Here is a 17,896-nt window from a genome sequence, read left to right as displayed (position 1 = left end):
CAAATGAGTCTTGTTGGTAGCTATTTTCTAGTCATGGATTTATAGTATCCTGGCATCAAGAAAAGAGAAAAACAGTTTTTTCTTGGTACTTAAAAAAACTGTATAATGACATATTTTGAAGAAAAAAAACATTTTGGACATATACAAAAGTAGAGCGAATGGTCATGAGACCCATATACCCATCACCCAGTATCAATAATTACCTACTCACAGTTACGTCCTCTATACTCCCATCCACTACTCCCTAATTGTTTTGAAGTAAATCAGTCCTATTTCATGAGTACATATTTCAGTACATATCTTGAAAAGATAAAAACACATGCAGGTGGGGGGAAGGGCAGAGGGCGAGACTCTTCCAGCAGACTCCCCACTGACCGTGGAGCATGACACAGGGCTTGATCTCATGACCCTGAGATCGTGACCTGAGTCAAAACCAAAAGAGTCCAAGGCTCAACTGACTGAGCCACCCAGGCACCTCTCCGAAGTCTCTTCTTAATACATCTCTTTTTTTTTTTTTCTTGCAATTTTGTTGTTGAAGAGACCAGGTCTTTTGTCCTATAGAGTATCGAACCATAAATTTTGTCATTTAATGTGTTCCTCTGTTCTTTGTATTTCCTGTAAACCAGTAGTTAGATCTAGGCCTGATCAGATTCATATTTGATGTTTTTGACAAAATTACTTCATAGGTGGTGATGCCCGTTTCTGTCAGGAAGCGATGTCTAATGATTTTTCCTTTGGTGATGTGAACATTCCTCCAATCCTCACGCCAGTATCTCCGCTCACTTTGGTTATCTGAAGCTCTCTTCACTAGTAGATTCCTTAGGAAGGGCTCCTGGAGAGAATAGTCCTTGATTCCTTAACATCTTCATAACTGTTTGTCTATGATCTTTGTATTTGAAAACCAATTTGGCTGGATATAAAAGCTTTACCTCATATTAAGTGTCTTAAATATGTCTTTACTGCCTTCTGGCATATAGTATCATATGGTCTGATAGAAATCTTGTTTTCTTGCCTTTGTAAGTGACCTGGTGTAAGTGACTTGGTGTAGCCAAAGTTTTTGTTTTTCTCTTTGCTGAAAGTCCAGTACTTGTTGGCCTCCTGACCCAGTTTCTCCAGGTATATGGTGTGCCTTTTTATTTATTTATTTATTTTTTAAAAAGGATTTGTTTTGTAATCTCTATACCAACATGGGACTCAAACCCACCACCTCAAGATCAAGAGTCCCACGCTCCTCTGACTGAGCCAGCCAGGCACCCCTTAACAGATTATTTTTTGTATTTTATTCTCTCTAGTCATCATTTTTTGAAATGATTGTTTTCATGTACTTCTGATCTTTCCTGGATTTTTTACTTCTCTTTTTAAATCTTTTCCAAATCACTTCAAAATTTTTCTCACTGTAATTGATATTTTCTCTCACAGTTTTTAACATTTCCTTTTAGCTCATTCTGAAATATGATAGCTATAGTTTTCATTTCTTTTGTGGGTATTTTTTTCTCATGTGCCTTCATTGTCCAAAGAGAAATAATTCTTCTCTTGTTTTCTTATTTAAAAACAAAAACCTTTGAATAGGATTCAGTTGTGATCCTTTTTCTTTGCTAATATTTTAAGTGAAATGAGTTACACCATGCTCCTGGAAGAGAGAAGCAGCCCAGGTCGGCTCTTCCAACTTCTGTTAAGAACTGTGCAGGGTCGGGGCGCCTGGGTGGCTCAGCGGTTTAGCGCTGCCTTTGGCTCAGGGCCTGATCCTGGGGTCCCGGGATCGAGTCCCGCGTCGGGCTCCCTGCGTGGAGCCTGCTTCTCCCTCTGCCTGTGTCTCTTCGTCTCTCTCTCTGTGTCTCTCATGAATGAATAAATAAAATCTTAAATAAGTAGATAAATAAATAAATAAAACATGGGCTTGAACTTTCTGAGATTTTCTACCCTGCTCAGCCATGAGATTTTATCTGAATCTCCTATTTTCTTTGTCCCTATTGTTCCTACTCCTAAGTCCCTCGTCCAGGGCTGCTGGCTGGCTCAGTCGGTAGAGCATACGACTCAGGATTGTGAGTTCAAGCCCCAGGTCAGGGGTAGATTTCACTTAAAATTTTTTCTATCCTCAACATGAGACGTTTTTCTGGGGGGATGCTCTGGTGGTTCCGGGCCCCCAGGCCACGTCAGCAAGCCCAGACCTTGCAGAGTCTCTCCATACCCACCTGCCAGTGGGGCCTGCGACGTCCATCCTCATTCCTGCCGCTGCTCTCAGAACAGCCTGCCCGACCCGCAGGCGAGGGCCTGATGGCCATTCCAGGCTCTCAGATTCTCGGTGCTTCCAAAGGCTCCTTGGACTCCTTTCACATTCTCTGACCCCACCAGGGTCTTATTTTTCCATTTTTGGAATCTGTGGCTCTATCTCATCCCTGTAATTTTATGTAGATGTTAGCTGAGGGGTTTTGGCTTTGTCCCTGTCCCCTTAGGTGGGTGGCTATGGGAAGACTGGGACATGAGTGGCCACTGCCTCTTCTCCACACTCCGTTTTCTATGTACTTTTTGAACTGTTTGAATTTTTTTTTTTTTTACTGTATTACTTAGAGAAAATAATTTAATTAAAAGAAGATACTGGGCTAGGAGTAAAAGTTTTAGTCCTCTTCTACAACTTAAAGGAAGTGAAATGAATGATGGTGGTGAGAAATTCAAGTGCTGTGGAAACAAACGAAGCCGAGAAGGGACATGAGGGGGACTCATGCTGCAGATTTACTTTTTAAAAAGATTTTATTTATTGATTTTAGCAGGTGGGACAGTGAGCGAGGGGGAGGAGCAGAGACTCCCAAGCAGACTCCGAGCTGAGCACTGAGCGCAGAGCCCGGCTCGGGGCTGGATCTCACCACCCTGAGGTCACGATCCAAGCTGAAACCAAGAGTCGCCTGCTTAACTGACTGCACCACCCAGGCGCCCCTCATGCTGCAAGTTTAAATAAAGTGGTTAAGGGAGTGGGGTCTTCAAACAAAGCCCTGAAAGGGTGAGGGTCCAGCCGGTGGCTCTCAGTGGGGAAAGTGCTGCAGGCAAAGAAGAGGCGGCAGAGCTCTGAGGGGAGTGTGCTTGGGGTTCCCGAGGAACAGCAAGGAGGCCGGGGAGGCTGGAGCAGAAGGAGGAGGAGGAAAGACAGGAGACGAGATCAGAAGGACATGGGGGAGGGCGTGGGTTGGGCAGTGGCGGGGAGAAGGAGGGATCCTGGAGCCCATCACAAGGATTTTGACAATGGGGTGAGTGAGATGGGGGAGCCACCGGGTGAACGACCTGATGGCATTTAGGGTCATTCCGAGCTGGATGAGAAGGGTCTGTAAGTGCAAGGGCAAGAGCAGGAAGGCCACGTAAGAGGCCTTTGAAATAGTCCACAGTGCAAACCCAAAGCCAGTTCTCCCTCCATTATACCTTATGTACCACAGTGGTCAGAAGGGAGATGATACTCCTGAGTCCTTGTTTCCTCAAAACTACTCTTTTACAAATAAGCCATGAAAATATCCTTTGGAAAAAAAAAAACATCGAAAATCCTCTCCAGACCCACTGACTGCAGCTTCAAGTGTATCGTATTTCCATTGGAAACTACTCCCCCAGACGGGATAACTGACTTGCTGTAGGGCCAGCAGTGAGCAGTTCAAGCATCCGGACAACTCAGTCCACTGGGCATCGAGAGCAGCGCGGGGGCCGTTTGGGGGGAGGTTCTTCCGATGTTGGTGTCATACCCAGAAAATGACCACTAGGTTGTAGACGTAATCTTGAGCTAGTGATATTTTTCCCAGGAAAGGATGTGGTATAAACTGCCAATTGTTTGGCCAAAGCGTTTTCCCTTTCTCCCTTATTATTAGTCCCCTACTTTCGCTGGAGGTGGCAACAGGCCCAGGTGAAAACAAGACAACACAAGATTATACTTCAGGCTTCCTTGCGGCTCGGCGGCCACGTGGCACCATCCTGGCCACACACTAGTACGTGTGCTTTCAGGCAAGGCCCTCAGAAGGGAGAGATTTGGCTGGCTTGGCCTTCCGGTCTTTGCCTTTTCTCTTTTCCTCCTTCTCCCTTCCTGGAACTTGAATGTGATGGTTGGAGCCGGAGCCGTCATCTCAGCAGCATGAGGAAAAGGCCAAGGGAAACCTGGGAAACTCTGGCCTCGTACCTTTGAGCCACAGGAGCAACTGCCAACCTCCAGACGCTGGGTTCATCCTGTTTGAGCCTCAGGAATTCGCAGGTAGCAGAACACAGCTCCTAGTCCAAGAGCTGCCCAACCCACCAACCCATCACTAAACATACTCGGGAAAGAAAGAACATCCCTGAATTTCCACAGGGCAAGCGCCTGCGATGTTAAACATGCACCCTGAGGTCAGTATTTTGCTTCTCCTTGAAGAACGCTCACTTTTTCCAAGAGGGAGAATTTTCCCTGCATCCATCTGTGGGGAAGAAGTGCAAAAAGGGAAATTGACATTCTAAGGAAAAACAACCATGGAGCCCTTCTCAAATATTTCTGTTCATCCTGGCGGGTGTTTTTTTTTTTTTTTTTTTTAAGATTTTATTTATTCATGAGAGACAGAGAGAGAGAGAGGCAGGGACAGAGGCAGAGGGAGAAGCAGGCTCCATGCAGGGAGCCCGATGTGGGACTCGATCCTGGGTCTCCAGGATCAGGCCCTGAGCCAGGGGCAGGTGCTCAACCTCTGAGCTACCAAGGTGCCCCTTTTTTTAAGTAATCTCTATGCCCGGCGTGGGGCTTGAACTCAAGACTTGTGGATCAAGAGTCACACACCTCAGCAGCAGAGCCAGTCAGGCGCCTCTGTTCATCCTGAATCATTAGCAAAAAAGCAGCACAGTAGATCTGGTTATGAAAATACGCTACCGTGTGGCCCTGGGGTGCTGCTCGGGCAGACCGAGTAAGCTGCAGTGTCCTTTTGCCAGCCCTAAACGTTATGTTCCTGAAAACCATGCCAAGAGAAAGTGTGGCGGAGGGCCCGAAATACTTCCTGAGAACACGGAGGCACAAGAACCAAAATAGGCCCGGAGGAAGCCAAACAAAGCACATTCCTAAAAAATGTTCGCCACTATCCAACAGGCCACTAAATAAAGGGAGCATCGATGACGTCATGGATATGCCTACGTAATTCATAACGAGTACCACACAACTCATTTTCTTCGTTGCTCATCAGGAAATTTTCAGGACTCCCCTCTCTGCCGCGATCTTGATGGGAGCCTGTGAACTGGTGTCCCTCGCGGGGCAGTGGAGAGAAGTTGTGTTTTGCCTCAACGTTTCTCTCTTTCACAAGGAGACTCTGAACCAAGTATTTCCTGTCACTGTGCTGTTCCTTCCATCTCTGCGACCTCCCCAGGTTCTGATCCCAGACCAGGGGGGCCGGTGCACTGGCTGAGAGGGCTCTCCAGGGCCTCCTGTCACTTCTGGAACCACTCGAGGACACGTGGTAAGGAGAGAGGAAAGGAGGAACGTTCAAAAGCAGCAAAAGATCACCAAGAATCTTCTGTTTGTATGACTCTGTAGTTTGTTTGTTTGTTTTTTTTGTTTTGTTTTGTTTTAGACATGAAGGGATCCACAATGATTTGGGTTTTTTAATTTTTTATTTTATTTTTATTATTATTTTTAAGATTTTTATTTATTTATTCATGAGAGAGAGAGAGAGAGGCAGAGACACAGGCAGAGGGAGAAGCAGGCTCCGTGCAGGGAGCCCGACGCGGGACTCGATCCCAGGTCTCCAGGATCAGGCCCTGGGCCAAAAGCGGTGCTAAACCGCTGAGCCACCCGGGGATCCCCTAGTCTGTAGTTTTTCAAAGTATTTCACATATCACCGGAGATTCACATCCAACCTGTGAGGCGGGCAAAGTATCCTTTCCATCCTGCAGGGGAAGAAACTAAATAACCCCGGGCTCTATTATGCAACCAGTTAGGGACAAAACCTGGACCAGGGTCCTCTGCTAGTTCAACGGCCGCTCCCGACGCTTTAAGGAACGTTACCTTCAAAACAGAAGACACGGTCAGTTCATGTTCTAAGTTGACTCAGAAACAAAGCAATAGTTTCGTTCAAGGAAAGTACTGGGTTTTTTGGTCCTTAGAATGGACCCCACTGGGGGCAGCTGGCTGGCTCAGTCGGAAGAGCATGTGACTCTTGATCTCAGGGTTGTGAGGGGTTGTGGGTTCGAGCCCCACGTTGGGTGTAGAGATTACTTAAAAATCTTAAAAAAAAAAAAAAAAGAATAGAATACAAAAACATTTGTGTTCAAAAGCTTCAGAATCTAGAAACATTACCCCAAATGGAATATTAGGTAGGTATAACTAAGAGCGTTGTTACAGTCGTGATGATGAAACCCACTAGGAGGAATTATTGAAAAACTTTCTTTTTAAGGTATTTATTTTAGAGAGAGAGAACTTGTGTGAGCAAGGGGAGGAACAGAGGGAAAGGGAGAGAGAATCCTCAAGCAGATTTTATTTATTTAAGAGGAGGAGAGAGAGCTGGAGCGGGGGGAGGAGAGGGGAAGAGAAAGGGGAGGCCGCAGACTCACCGCTGACCATACTTCAGATTTCGTACACACCTGCTACCGTCTGCATCACTCTCAGAGGTGTCACCTCTTTGCAGACAACCTGTCCTTCCCAGGCCTCTTAGACTTCAGACCTGGACTGCCTCATCCCTAAGACCTCTTCTCTTCCACCTCATGTGGACACACCAAAATCATCCCTTTGAACCCCACACTAAAAAGGTTACAACTTCGACTGACTTCTGCCTTAGTTGCTACTTCTCTTTTCTGTTTACATCTTCCCAAATGTTAAGCTCTAGATTCATCCACTCGTCTCTTCTCTTGCTTTCTTTGTTCTTGTCGTTTTATACTTGATTCCATCCCTTAGTGCTATTTCAGTAGTGTTTCAGGAAACCAGATGGTCAGACCATTCCTCCTTTTGTAATATTTTTCTCTTCTCTTGGGTATTTTCCTGGTTTTCTGCCTTTTTGGCCAGTGGCTTCCATTCCATATGCCCATATGCCCTCTTTTGTCTCCATAGAGATTTTATTTTTAGGTCATCTCTACACCCAAAGTAATTTTTTAAATGTAATAATCCTATAAAAACTTTTGTTCCATGAGAGGAAGGTGATTGAATACGGTTATTTTTGGAAATGTTGATTGAACACTTTGTGATAAAGCAATTTGAAAGATTGGTTCCACGTTGAGTGTACCTCAGTGCTGGGCTTGAATGCCTGTCATGTTAAGATGCCCCCCAAGACTCAAAGCGCAGTGTCCAATATTCACACAGGCTAAGGTTTGTTATTAATTATGGTGGATAGGACTCCTGACTTCTATAGTCTTCTCGATAATTTTGAACTTTTTGGCTTCTCTAAGTAAGACCTGATTAAGAGCTCACATCAGGTACAGGAGAAGCACTCTGGTATTTTCTTATTCCCTGTGCTTGGGCTAAGAGTATTATCCTTAGTTGGAGGTTTCTTTGCAGGACTTTCTTTTAAAGCCACTTGGCTATTTCGTGATCTTGGTTTTGGAAAGCTACTAACATAACCTGGGAAGCTGCCTCGCAGGGCACGCACAACCTAAGACACAGAGCCACAGGTTCCACGTGAACAAACCTGAGCGGCCCTGTCTCACTGTGGCACCCGGGGGCCTGAGGACCAGACCACGTGAGCAGCCGGTGACCATCGAGATACTGTTTTGGTAAAGCTTTATTTCTTTTTTAGACAAAATAAATAGAATTTTCTAGTAAGTGGTTCCTTTCTGCACCTGGGGGGCATCTTGCTCCCTTCCCACCGCGCTGTGTGCATTCCACGTTGGAGGTGACCGGTCTGGGGTCCTGCTTTCTCTCACACGAGCTGTCAGCATGGCTGGAAGGACGCGTGCGCCTGCTCCTAAGACTGTGGTTGCCAAGGCAAGTGGGACAGAGCGCGAAGAGCCACTTGTTCTAAGTCAGGGAGGACGCGCATATTATCCGACTTGCTGGTAAGAGGTGGGGAAAACCGGAGCTCCTCAGCCCACCCTTGCCCCTGGTGACACCCAGGGATTTGGGCAAAGAATGAATTGATGCCTTTGCTGTCATTCAAGGTCAGAGTGCGGGCACCTGGGTGCCTCAATGGGTGAGCGTCTGCCTTTAGCCCAAGTTGTGACTCCAGGGTCCTGGGATCGAGTCCCGCATTGGGCTCCCCGCATGGGGCCTGCTTCTCCCTCGGCCTATGTCTCTGCCTCTGTCTCATTAAGAAATAAATAGAATTAAAAAAAAAAATCAAGGTCAGAGTGCTTTAATGTAACCCAGGCAGGGGGTGGGGGGAATATAAGGTAATGAGGTGAGAAAATGTGCTAATAGGAGTATGATTCTTTGTGTAGACGAGTCTCGTGGGGCTTCAGAACAACATGCGTCCTTAGGTGTGGAGGCGCGTCTGATTCTATGCTCTGGAGGGAAGTGGGCATGGAATAGGGGGTCGCACTGGCACCCCAGGCTCGGAGCTTACCCCTCTTCAAGAGGTGGGGGCAGGAGACAAGCACAGCCTGGGCTTCCCCTCCCTCTTTGCAGAGCCAGCAGGCACGGGCTCAAGGGCTCAGGAGAAGATGCTGATCTTCAGGAGAGGCCCAAGGATGCAAAGTCTGCAAGACAGAGGAAAGAAGGCGACAGGATTCCATTATTTTTGTTGGAGTCTTGGTTGGCCCTGGGTAACGGAGGGTGCGGCGGGGAAGAAGGGAGAGAAAATAGGGAGCAGTTAAAGGAGGGACTTCGGGAAATAGGGGCAGAAGAACTGAAGGGAACCCGCGGTTACGGACCCAAGAGAGCAGGGCCTAGGGCCTGGCTCCCGCCGCGGCTCCCCTCTACCCAGAAAATAATTTCTTTTTTTTTTTTCCCCAAAGCCTCGTCAGGGGCTCCGTGTGTGTGTTTTCCCAGCAAGGAGGTCATGTACAGGCACTTGCTGAAATGCCTCAGTTAAGCCTTATCTAGTTCTTTCTACCCCCGCCCCCTCCGCCTCCACCAGCCCCTTTGGAAAAAATAATGATACGGTGGAATTTTCAGGACGGCCTGAGCCCTGGAGACCAATCAAAGGATTATTCAGTTGCTCTGCTTCGTCTACACAACATCGAGTCCGTGCTGTTTAGATTTTTCCACCTGGTTTCCACTCTGCGCAGTAAGATCTGCTCTGAATAGACGCGGCAACACCCCGACCCCCACCCAGCCCCTCTCAGAGGCTGGGGTTGGCTTCGGAGAGGGCAGGCTTCTGACCCCCGCTGGGAACCCTCCTGGAGCCAGCACTGGCCCAGCCCCCCTCCCTGAGGCTCATTCAAGGGGCCGGAGGGCGAAGCAGCTGCCGGCAGGCTTTGGAGAAAAAGGGTTTTTTCCCACAGAACTTTGTAATTAGGCAGAATCTGAGAAAGGTGCTCCCAGAGCCCGGGGGATTTACTAGAGGACAATAACTTGCAGCCGGAGTTCGCTAATCCCAGGTGCCTCCTGTTGATTGGAAGGCCTGGGGCCTAGGGAGAGCCACCCCAGGGCTGTCCCTCCCTGCCCTGGGGTCATCTTTACATTGTTCTTTATGGGGTTGCGGTGGGAGACCCCTGAGAAGGCAGCTGCCATCATCCAAGGGAGAGATGATGGTGAGTTTGACTAGAGCTGCCCTGAGGGAGATAATGAGAAATACTCGAGATTCTGGATTTATTTTGTTTTTTAAAGATTGTATTGATTTATTCGCGAGAGACACAGAGAGAGAGGCAGAGACACAGGCAGAGGGAGAAGCAGGCTCCTCATGAGGAGCCCGATGTGGGACTCGATCCCCTGACCCAATCCTCTGACCCGGGATCACGCCCTGAGCCAAAGGCAGACGCTCAACCGCTGAGCCCCCCAGCCGTCCCTGGTAGATTTTAAAGGCAACGGCAAGAGGATTCTAGTGTGGAGTGTGAGATAAATCAATAAGCCCAAGGATGGAGTTTCTACCTTGAACAACAGGAGAATGGAGTTGCCACTTACTGGATTAGAGAAGAATTGGGAAGAAATGGGTTTGGGGACTTAGCAAATGCTATGGATGCCTTGTCCCCCCTCCCCTCAAGCTACTTCTGAGTTTACTTGCAGCTTGGCCAACTCATCCCTCTACCTGGCTGTCTTGGGGACTCCTTTGCTGGGGAACTTTGCTTCCACTTCCTGTTCTAACCTCCTGTGTAAGTTAGCGTTTGCCGCATAACAAACTACCTTAAAATGTAGTGGATTAAAACAACTCTTATTTTTGCTCACGATTTTTCGTCTCAGCATCTGATCTGGTCTCAGCTGGGTGACTCTTCTGCTGGCCTTGCCCATGTCACTTAGTGCTCTAATCGTCTGGCAGCTTGATTGGTGCTGAGTGGTCTAAGGTGAGCTCTGCTGGTAGATGGCAGGTGCTGGTTGTCAGCTGGTTAATTTAAGAGGCTTCAGACGGACCAGCTCATCTACCTCCCGGGCCCTCTCTTCCTTCTCTAGCAGAGATGGGGACTCTTCACGTGGCTGTCTTGGGGCAGCATCGTAAGGGGGGCAAAGGTGGAAGCTACAAAACACCCTGAGGCCTGGGGTCAGAAGCCCCCCAGTGTCACTTCTGCATTCTTTGGATCAGGGTAAGTCACGATGTGGGGCCAGAATCAGGGGGTGAAGTCATAAGTCCCACTTCTTAATGGAAGTGACATCAGAGTCACCTTGCTCAGGAGTAGGCCCAGAGGTGGGAAGGAAGCTTAGGGATCTTTGGTAGCAATCTACCCATCTCCCTCACTCTTCAGGTAACGACTGTTCTAGGGCTTGTCTTAGAGTCGGCTCGCTGGGGAATTGAAACTAATCTGGGAGTCGGTAGGAATCAAAGCTCCAGCTTGGATGTGCCAAGTGCGATATGCTTATTGGAGAAATCCAAAGGGAAATTTTGAATTAGCTTTTGGAGATATAGGAGTCTGGAATTCAGAAAGAGGTCTGGGCTAAGGGTACTCAGTTTGGGAGTCCCTTAAATATACATAACTATTGAAAGATCCTGGATCTGGGATCCCTGGATGGCGCAGCGGTTTGGCGCCTGCCTTTGGCCCAGGGCGCGATCCTGGAGACCCGGGATCGAATCCCACGTCGGGCTCCTGGTGCATGGAGCCTGCTTCTCCCTCTGCCTGTGTCTCTAACTCTCTCTCTCTCTCTCTCTCTCTCTCTCTGTGTGTGTGACTATCATAAATAAATTTTTTAAAAATTAAAAAAAAAGTCCTGGATCTGGAGAAGAGCATATAGGGAACACGTGTAGAGAGAATAGGTCAGAAGACTGAGTCCTGGGCCACCGCAGTGATGAGAAGTTGAGGAGAGGGTGAGGACCCGCCAGTGGGGTCCTGGAGGCCAAGGAAAGAAGTTTCCAAGAAGAGAGGTAAACAGTGATAGGGTGCAGGGTAGGGGTGGGGAAGGTGGGGTTCCATATACTCTGTGGTAAGTGACCTGGGCTTATTGTTTCATATGTATCAGCATTTTATGTTGCTTAAAAAACAAAAAAAACCCACGGACCCTAAATGATGTTCCTTAGACTGAGTTCCCAAACTGATGCTTAATATATAATCTCTCTCAAGAATCTCAGCCTCCCCCAGAAATCTAGTTCTAACCCATCAGCTAGAAGTATTTCAGTCCCTGAGGATGAGTCTGCCACCTGGGCCCCTCCATCCCCTGAAAAGATGAATTAATCTGCATGATACAATACCCCTTGCTTTTGCCGCTAAAAAACAGCCTCTCCTGGAACAATTCTTTTCTTTCCCTGAATAACTTTCTTGTTCCCTGCCTCTTTCTATAAAAACCTTCCATTTTGTGGAACTCCTTGGAATGCCTATTTGCTAGATGAGATGCTGCCCAAATCATGAGTCCTTAATAAAGACAACTAGATCTTCAGATTTACTTGGTTGAATTTTATTACTTAACAATATCCATCTTCATTTTTTAAATCAATTCACTTTTAAGAATTATTTTTCGGGGCACCTGGGCAGCTCAGTCGGTTAAGCCTGCTTTCAGCTCAGGTCATGATCTTGGGGTCCCGGGATGTTGGGCTCACACTCAGCAGCGAGTCTGCTTCTTCCTCTTTTTCTGCCCCTTCCCCTGCTCCAGCTCTCTCTCTCTCAAATAAAATCTTAAAATAAAATTATTTTGCAACTCAATGACAGAGGTTAGCAGAACATTTACCTTTGGGACAGGTGTGCAAATAAAGCTGGAGTTGAGAAGGAAGCCAAGGAGGGGCAACCATCTGCAGAAACAGGATCCTACGTCCTAGGTAACGGGAGTTACGGGGCGGGGGGAGGGGGGGCTTTACAAAGGAGCTAGAGGATCAAACCATTTTAATCTTCACGCTTAAGAGGAAATCAGCACTGTATTTATTTCTTGTTTATAATTGATTAGGTATTTACCAACGGCCCTCCTCCCAAATCAATTCTGTGTTGTTTGCACCTTATTTTATTTTTTTTAAGATTAATTTTTATTAAACACCAGAACTAATGCCTTTCTTGGCCTGATTGGGGACCGGTTCAAACCCACAATGTTGGTGTTGCCAGCATCACATTCTACCCAACTGAGCTAACCTGCCAGCTGTGCGTACCTCATTTTTAAGTGGTTTTGTCTGCTTCCTTCCCCCAGGAGTAACAATTTACCTTCCCCCTCCACGTCTTCCTGAACTTATAACTTACTCTTGTCATGCGTTCCAGATACAATAATGGTATAATTTTCTGAATACTGCATTCTATGCCTAAAAGAAAAAGAGCCTATCTTAAATCCATTTAGAAAAATTTTTCCATTGTCTGTAAACAATTACTAATAAGCTTTGAATACCTTTACCGTTAATAAGTGAAACCTCAAAATAGTTCTTTGGAAAAGACAAGGCAAAAAAAAAAAAAAAGACAAGGCAAGTGGCTGCCAGTGGGCAGAGGCCGCGTGGCTTCCCCACTTCTTTGCCAGTTCCTGGAAGCACCTCCCAAATATCCCTTGCTTCCAAATCCCTGTCTCAGGGCTGGCTTTGGGGGGAGCTCAAACCAAAACTGCCCTTCTGAACACCTGAAAAGTCTAGCAGCACTGGGCCCGCACTTCCCCGGACAGCAAACCAGGGAGTCCACTGACCCTCCCATGGCCACGAGAGCCTCTATTTTTAACAGCCCTCTCTGGGGGGCGGGGGGGTGTGAGTACACGGGGGTTTACCACCCTGCATATGTAGGATACAGGTACGGGGAGTTCGCCTCTCTTTTTTTTACATTTTTTTAAAAATCTTATTTTTAAGTAATCTCTACACCCAGTGTGGGGCTTGAGTTTACAACCCCAAGATCGAGAGTTGTGTGCTCTACTGACTGAGCCAGCCAGGTGCCCCTGCTTTTTTACATTTTAAAGCAATGAGAGAACACATTTTGCAACTTTAAAGTTGAGAATATATATATGATATAAATATAATATAAAATATATTAAATATATATAATATATAATATATAAATAATAAAAAAAATTTTTTTGAGAGTGAGTGTGTGTGTGCAAGTGGGATGGTACTTGCAGAGGGAGAGAGAGAATCTTAAGCAGTCTCCACGCCCAGCAGGGAACCTGCCTCGGGCTCCATCTCATGGCCCAGGGATCATGACCTGAGCTGAAATCAAGGTGCTTCACCTAGACACCTCCCACATTTTGCAACTTCAAAACCATAGTACAACCTATGCAATGCATGTAATTGAAAAAGCCAAATAGATCATTACACACAAAAATATTTTGTCTCCTAAGCACCTCCTATTTCTTTTCTCTTTTTCTAATTTTTTCTTTTCCTGCTTCTTTATTTTTTCAAGTTGGGGTTTCAAGAGTTTCATTTCAAGAACTAACTTGCTTTGCTTAATTTTTGTCCTCCGGGCTTTTGTTACCTCATTAGCTTGAGTGCTTTCAGGAGGACATTTAATGCTTCAACTTCAATTAGCAAGCTCTCCTGGAAGAAAATACATACCACTGTCATTTCTAAATTGTACGACCTTACAAAATTTGATTTCCACAAAAGAATGTGAAAATCATCTTAGATAATCTAGGCAGCAATTTCATCTGACAAATGTGAGATTTGATTCTTTCAAACAAGAAGACCTGAAAGGCAAAACTGCTTTCATGTGAAAAATAAACACCCGTGATGTCAACTGTTTAATATCAATTACTCCCAAAATCCTTTTTTCCTAGATTTACTTCTAAATAAAATCTGAGACTGAGTATTGAATTTCCAAGATTGCTGGTCTTTTACCTGATTTTAAGGCATGCTTAATTTCCCGTTTCCCAGGTGTTTAAAATGAACATTTCACAATGACAGTGATAGAATAATAGGAGCCAACTGCAGTCACTGCCACATCCGAAGCCTGCTCGTTGTAAAGTATTCGTAAACTGGGACTAAAAAATAATACAAGGTTTTCTTTATTTTTTAAAAGATTTTATTTATTCACAAAAGACAGAGGCAGAGACACAGAGGGAGATGCAGGCTCCATGCAGGGACCCCGATGCGGGACTCAATCCTAGGATCCCAGGATCACACCCTGAGCCAAAGGCAGTCCATCCAGGCGTCCCTAATACGAGGTTTTTTTTTTTTTTTTTTAAAGATTTTATTTATTTATTCATGAGAGACACAGAGAGAGAGAGGCAGAGACATAGGCAGAGGGAGAAGCAGGCTCTATGCAGGGAGCCCCACGTAAGACTCGATCCCAGGTCTCCAGGATCACACCCCAGGCTGCAGGTGGCGCCAAACTGCTGTGCCACCCGGGCTGCCCCCTAATACGAGTTTTTAAATAGAACTTCAAAAAATAAATAAATAAAAAATAAATAGAACTTCAACATGCACTTATTTAAGTAGTGATGGCTCCTTCAAAAGAATGGTTCTTACCATATTCTGAGCCACAGTGGATCAAAACATACTTAGAACCACCTTTATGGATTGCAGTTAATTTCTGAGCCCAGGATATATTATTTTTATTAGAAGATTTTATTTATGAGAGAGAGTGCACACACACGCAAGCACATAAGCAGGGAGAGCAGCAAATAAAGGCAGAGGGAGAAGCGGACTCCCCACTGAATAGGGAGCCCCATGTGGGGCTTGATCCCAGGACTCTGGGGTCATGACCTGAGCTGAAGGCAGACACATAATTGACTGAGCCACCCAGGCCAGGTGCCCCCTTCTTTTATTTTTTAACATTTATTTATTTGAGGGGGAGGTAGTGCAGATAGAGAATCTCAAGCAGACTCCCCGCTGAGCACAGAGCCTGGCGTGGGACTCCATCCCATGACCCATGAGATCATGACCTGGGCTGAAACTAAGAGTTGATAGTTCAACCGCCTGAGCCACCCAGGGACCCTCCAGGGTACATTCTCTTGAGTATCTCAATGGTGCCAAATAGTTCTTGAGGATTGGTTAATTAAAAAAAAATAACTGACCCAAGTAATTTGATAAGTCTAGTGAATATGATGGGTGATCATACCAGTGGCATGGACTTAGCAAAAAGCCTCATAGTAAGAATAATGAGATTGGTGTTCCTGCCTTGCTCAGACACTGCCAAGGTGTTCTGGGCTCTGCAGCAGCATCGCTGGCAGCTGCAGCCCCCTGAAAGGGGTGTCTGTGACCAGTTTGCCTATTACTGGACCTACTATAGTGACTGGTATGCAGCAGATGCTCAATAAACATTGGTTGAATAAATGCAAACATTCACAGGAGTACTCATTCATTCATTCATTTAATGCATATATTTGAAATAGTTATGTGGGGGGGGTTTGTTTTGTTTTAGAGAGGGAGGGGGGGAGGAGGAGAGCCAGAACCTGAAGCAGGCTCCATGCCCAGCACAGAGCCCCTACTCAGGGTTCGATTTCACAATCCTGAGTTCATGACCAGAGCCGACCGAGCCACCTGGGGCCTCTGAAATAGCTGTTTTTGAAAACAGTTTCCAAATTTGTAAATACAACAACAACAACCTGACAGTTTCTAAGAAATAGCCTCAAGCTACTCAATGTAATTTGATTTATTTTGGTATAATACCCCCTTCTAGGGGTGCCTGGGTGGCTCAGTGCTTGAGTGTCTGCCTTCAGCTCAGGGTGTGATCCTAGAGTCCCGGGATGGAGCCTGCTTCTCCCTCTGCCTGTGTCTCTGCCTCTCTCTCTCTGTCTCTCATGAATACATAAATAAAATCTTTTTAAAAATACCCCCTTCTAGATAGAGTCTGTTTTATAAAATATCACTTTTACAGCTATTATGTTGGGTGGACAGGGATGGACCCCGTATTATGGATTAAACATTGGGATGCTGGGCAGTTAAGTAATTTGTTCAACATTCGTGTTACTAGAATATTTTTGGCCACTAATAATAGAAATCCTATGTTATACTGACTAATGCCCATTTCTGCCCAAACTCCTGGCAAGGGAAGGGGGATTAGTCGTGGTGCTACGTGGAGCAAGATGGATGTCTGAGTAAGACTGGGGTCCTACTGGGGTAGAGGAAGGCAGGAGTGCATCCTGGCCCAGTACTGTCTCCCTGTAGTCGCCAACTGGCACTCAAACCTAGCTCTCCTAAAATCAAACGTAGTTTAAGAGAACATGCTGTGACAAAGTTATATTTTATGGGTTCATTTTACAGCAAGTTTTCAGGGATTAATAAATTTTACCCTGAGAACATATCAGCACTTTTATTCTGGCTGAAAGTTAAATTTGATTTATGTGTCTTACATATTTTGACTCAGTTTAATACAGTTCGTAAGTGAAGAGTTGTGGGGAGAATGCAAGTTGTACAAGCTTTTGTGAGAGTTTGTCATTTTGATTCTTAATTTAAAGTCGTATTACGTTCCTAGAGTCCTTCTGGTGGCACTATTCGAAATCCCTTATTGACATTATTTAAGAGAGTCTGTGGAATGTATTCCAGTACTTTTTGAAGTGGAATGTTCTTTAATGTTTCCCCACAGAGAAGAATTAATGCTGCCTATGAGCTTCTACCCCAAGGCCTAAGAAATTCCAGAGTTCAATAAATATCAGATTTGTGATTAGCATCCTCAGGCACGTGACATGCCAACGTGGCAGGCATTGCAAGTGGCTTGCCCAGTAGCCATCGTTGGGATTCACGGAATACTATCCTAGCCACAGGTGCCCAGTTAGAGTACCGAACTCTTTGCCTCTCTGGTGGTTGTGGGTACCGCGTAACATGCTTCTGGCCAATTCTCAATTTCTATAAACCGTGGATCGGGGGGCTTCTGGGAACATGCCACTGCCTTTCCCTTCTTCTTCCTGCCTGACTCATGGACATGGTGCTGGGCCGCGGAAGAGCCGTGTTGCCACCATCCAGATGGAAGAAACACCCTAAGGATGGAGGAGCAGGGAGCTAGGAGGAACCTGGGCCCTTGGTGACGTCCTCGAGCAGCTGCAGCCGACTGGACTGCCCACCTTTCAACTCCTACCGTGTGAAAGACCAGTCCCTAGTCGGTAGGGCCGTTGTACTGGGGTCTCTACGTGCGTCCAGATGCAATGGCTCACAGCCAACTTCCAGCATTTCCACTTTTCGCAGTCCTTAACGCTCCAGTGAGAAGACCCAACAGCAGGACCGTAACTACACGAAGCCTTCCCCTGCCTAGCCTACTAAATACAATTCATTCTTCTCTGACATGTGTTTTGGTGACAAATCGTTAGCTCATATGCAGTTGGCAGGGAAATGGGGACCTCGTGACAAGGAAGTCGCACTGATTTATACGCTATTTTTCGCAGCACATGAATATTTTGAAGCAACACATGGAGATCTTAAGGGGAGACCTCAAAACCTTACAGAAATGCCTTTCTTTAATATAAGTACTGACAATTTAGTGGCCTCAAGATCCACCAATCTTTCCCCACTGTTAAACTATTCTAGAAAAGGCAACCCAAGGGCAACTGAAGAAGCTGGGCATACGTATAATTCATTTAATTCCA

General features: G+C 46.1%; 1 protein-coding gene across 8 annotated transcripts in view; it reads left to right on the top strand.

Annotated features, from left to right (window-relative positions):
• The window catches only part of FAM161A (FAM161 centrosomal protein A), a 65,455-nt gene that overhangs the window by 31,332 nt on the left and 16,227 nt on the right, over nucleotides 1-17,896 (top strand). The gene's annotated exons all lie outside the window — the stretch shown is intronic.

This window comes from Canis aureus, chromosome 11 (genome assembly GCF_053574225.1).
Source record: "Canis aureus isolate CA01 chromosome 11, VMU_Caureus_v.1.0, whole genome shotgun sequence".
Classification (NCBI taxonomy): Eukaryota; Metazoa; Chordata; class Mammalia; order Carnivora; family Canidae; genus Canis; species Canis aureus.
Note: the sequence above shows the minus strand (reverse complement) of the source record. Positions and strands in the feature narration are given on the sequence as shown.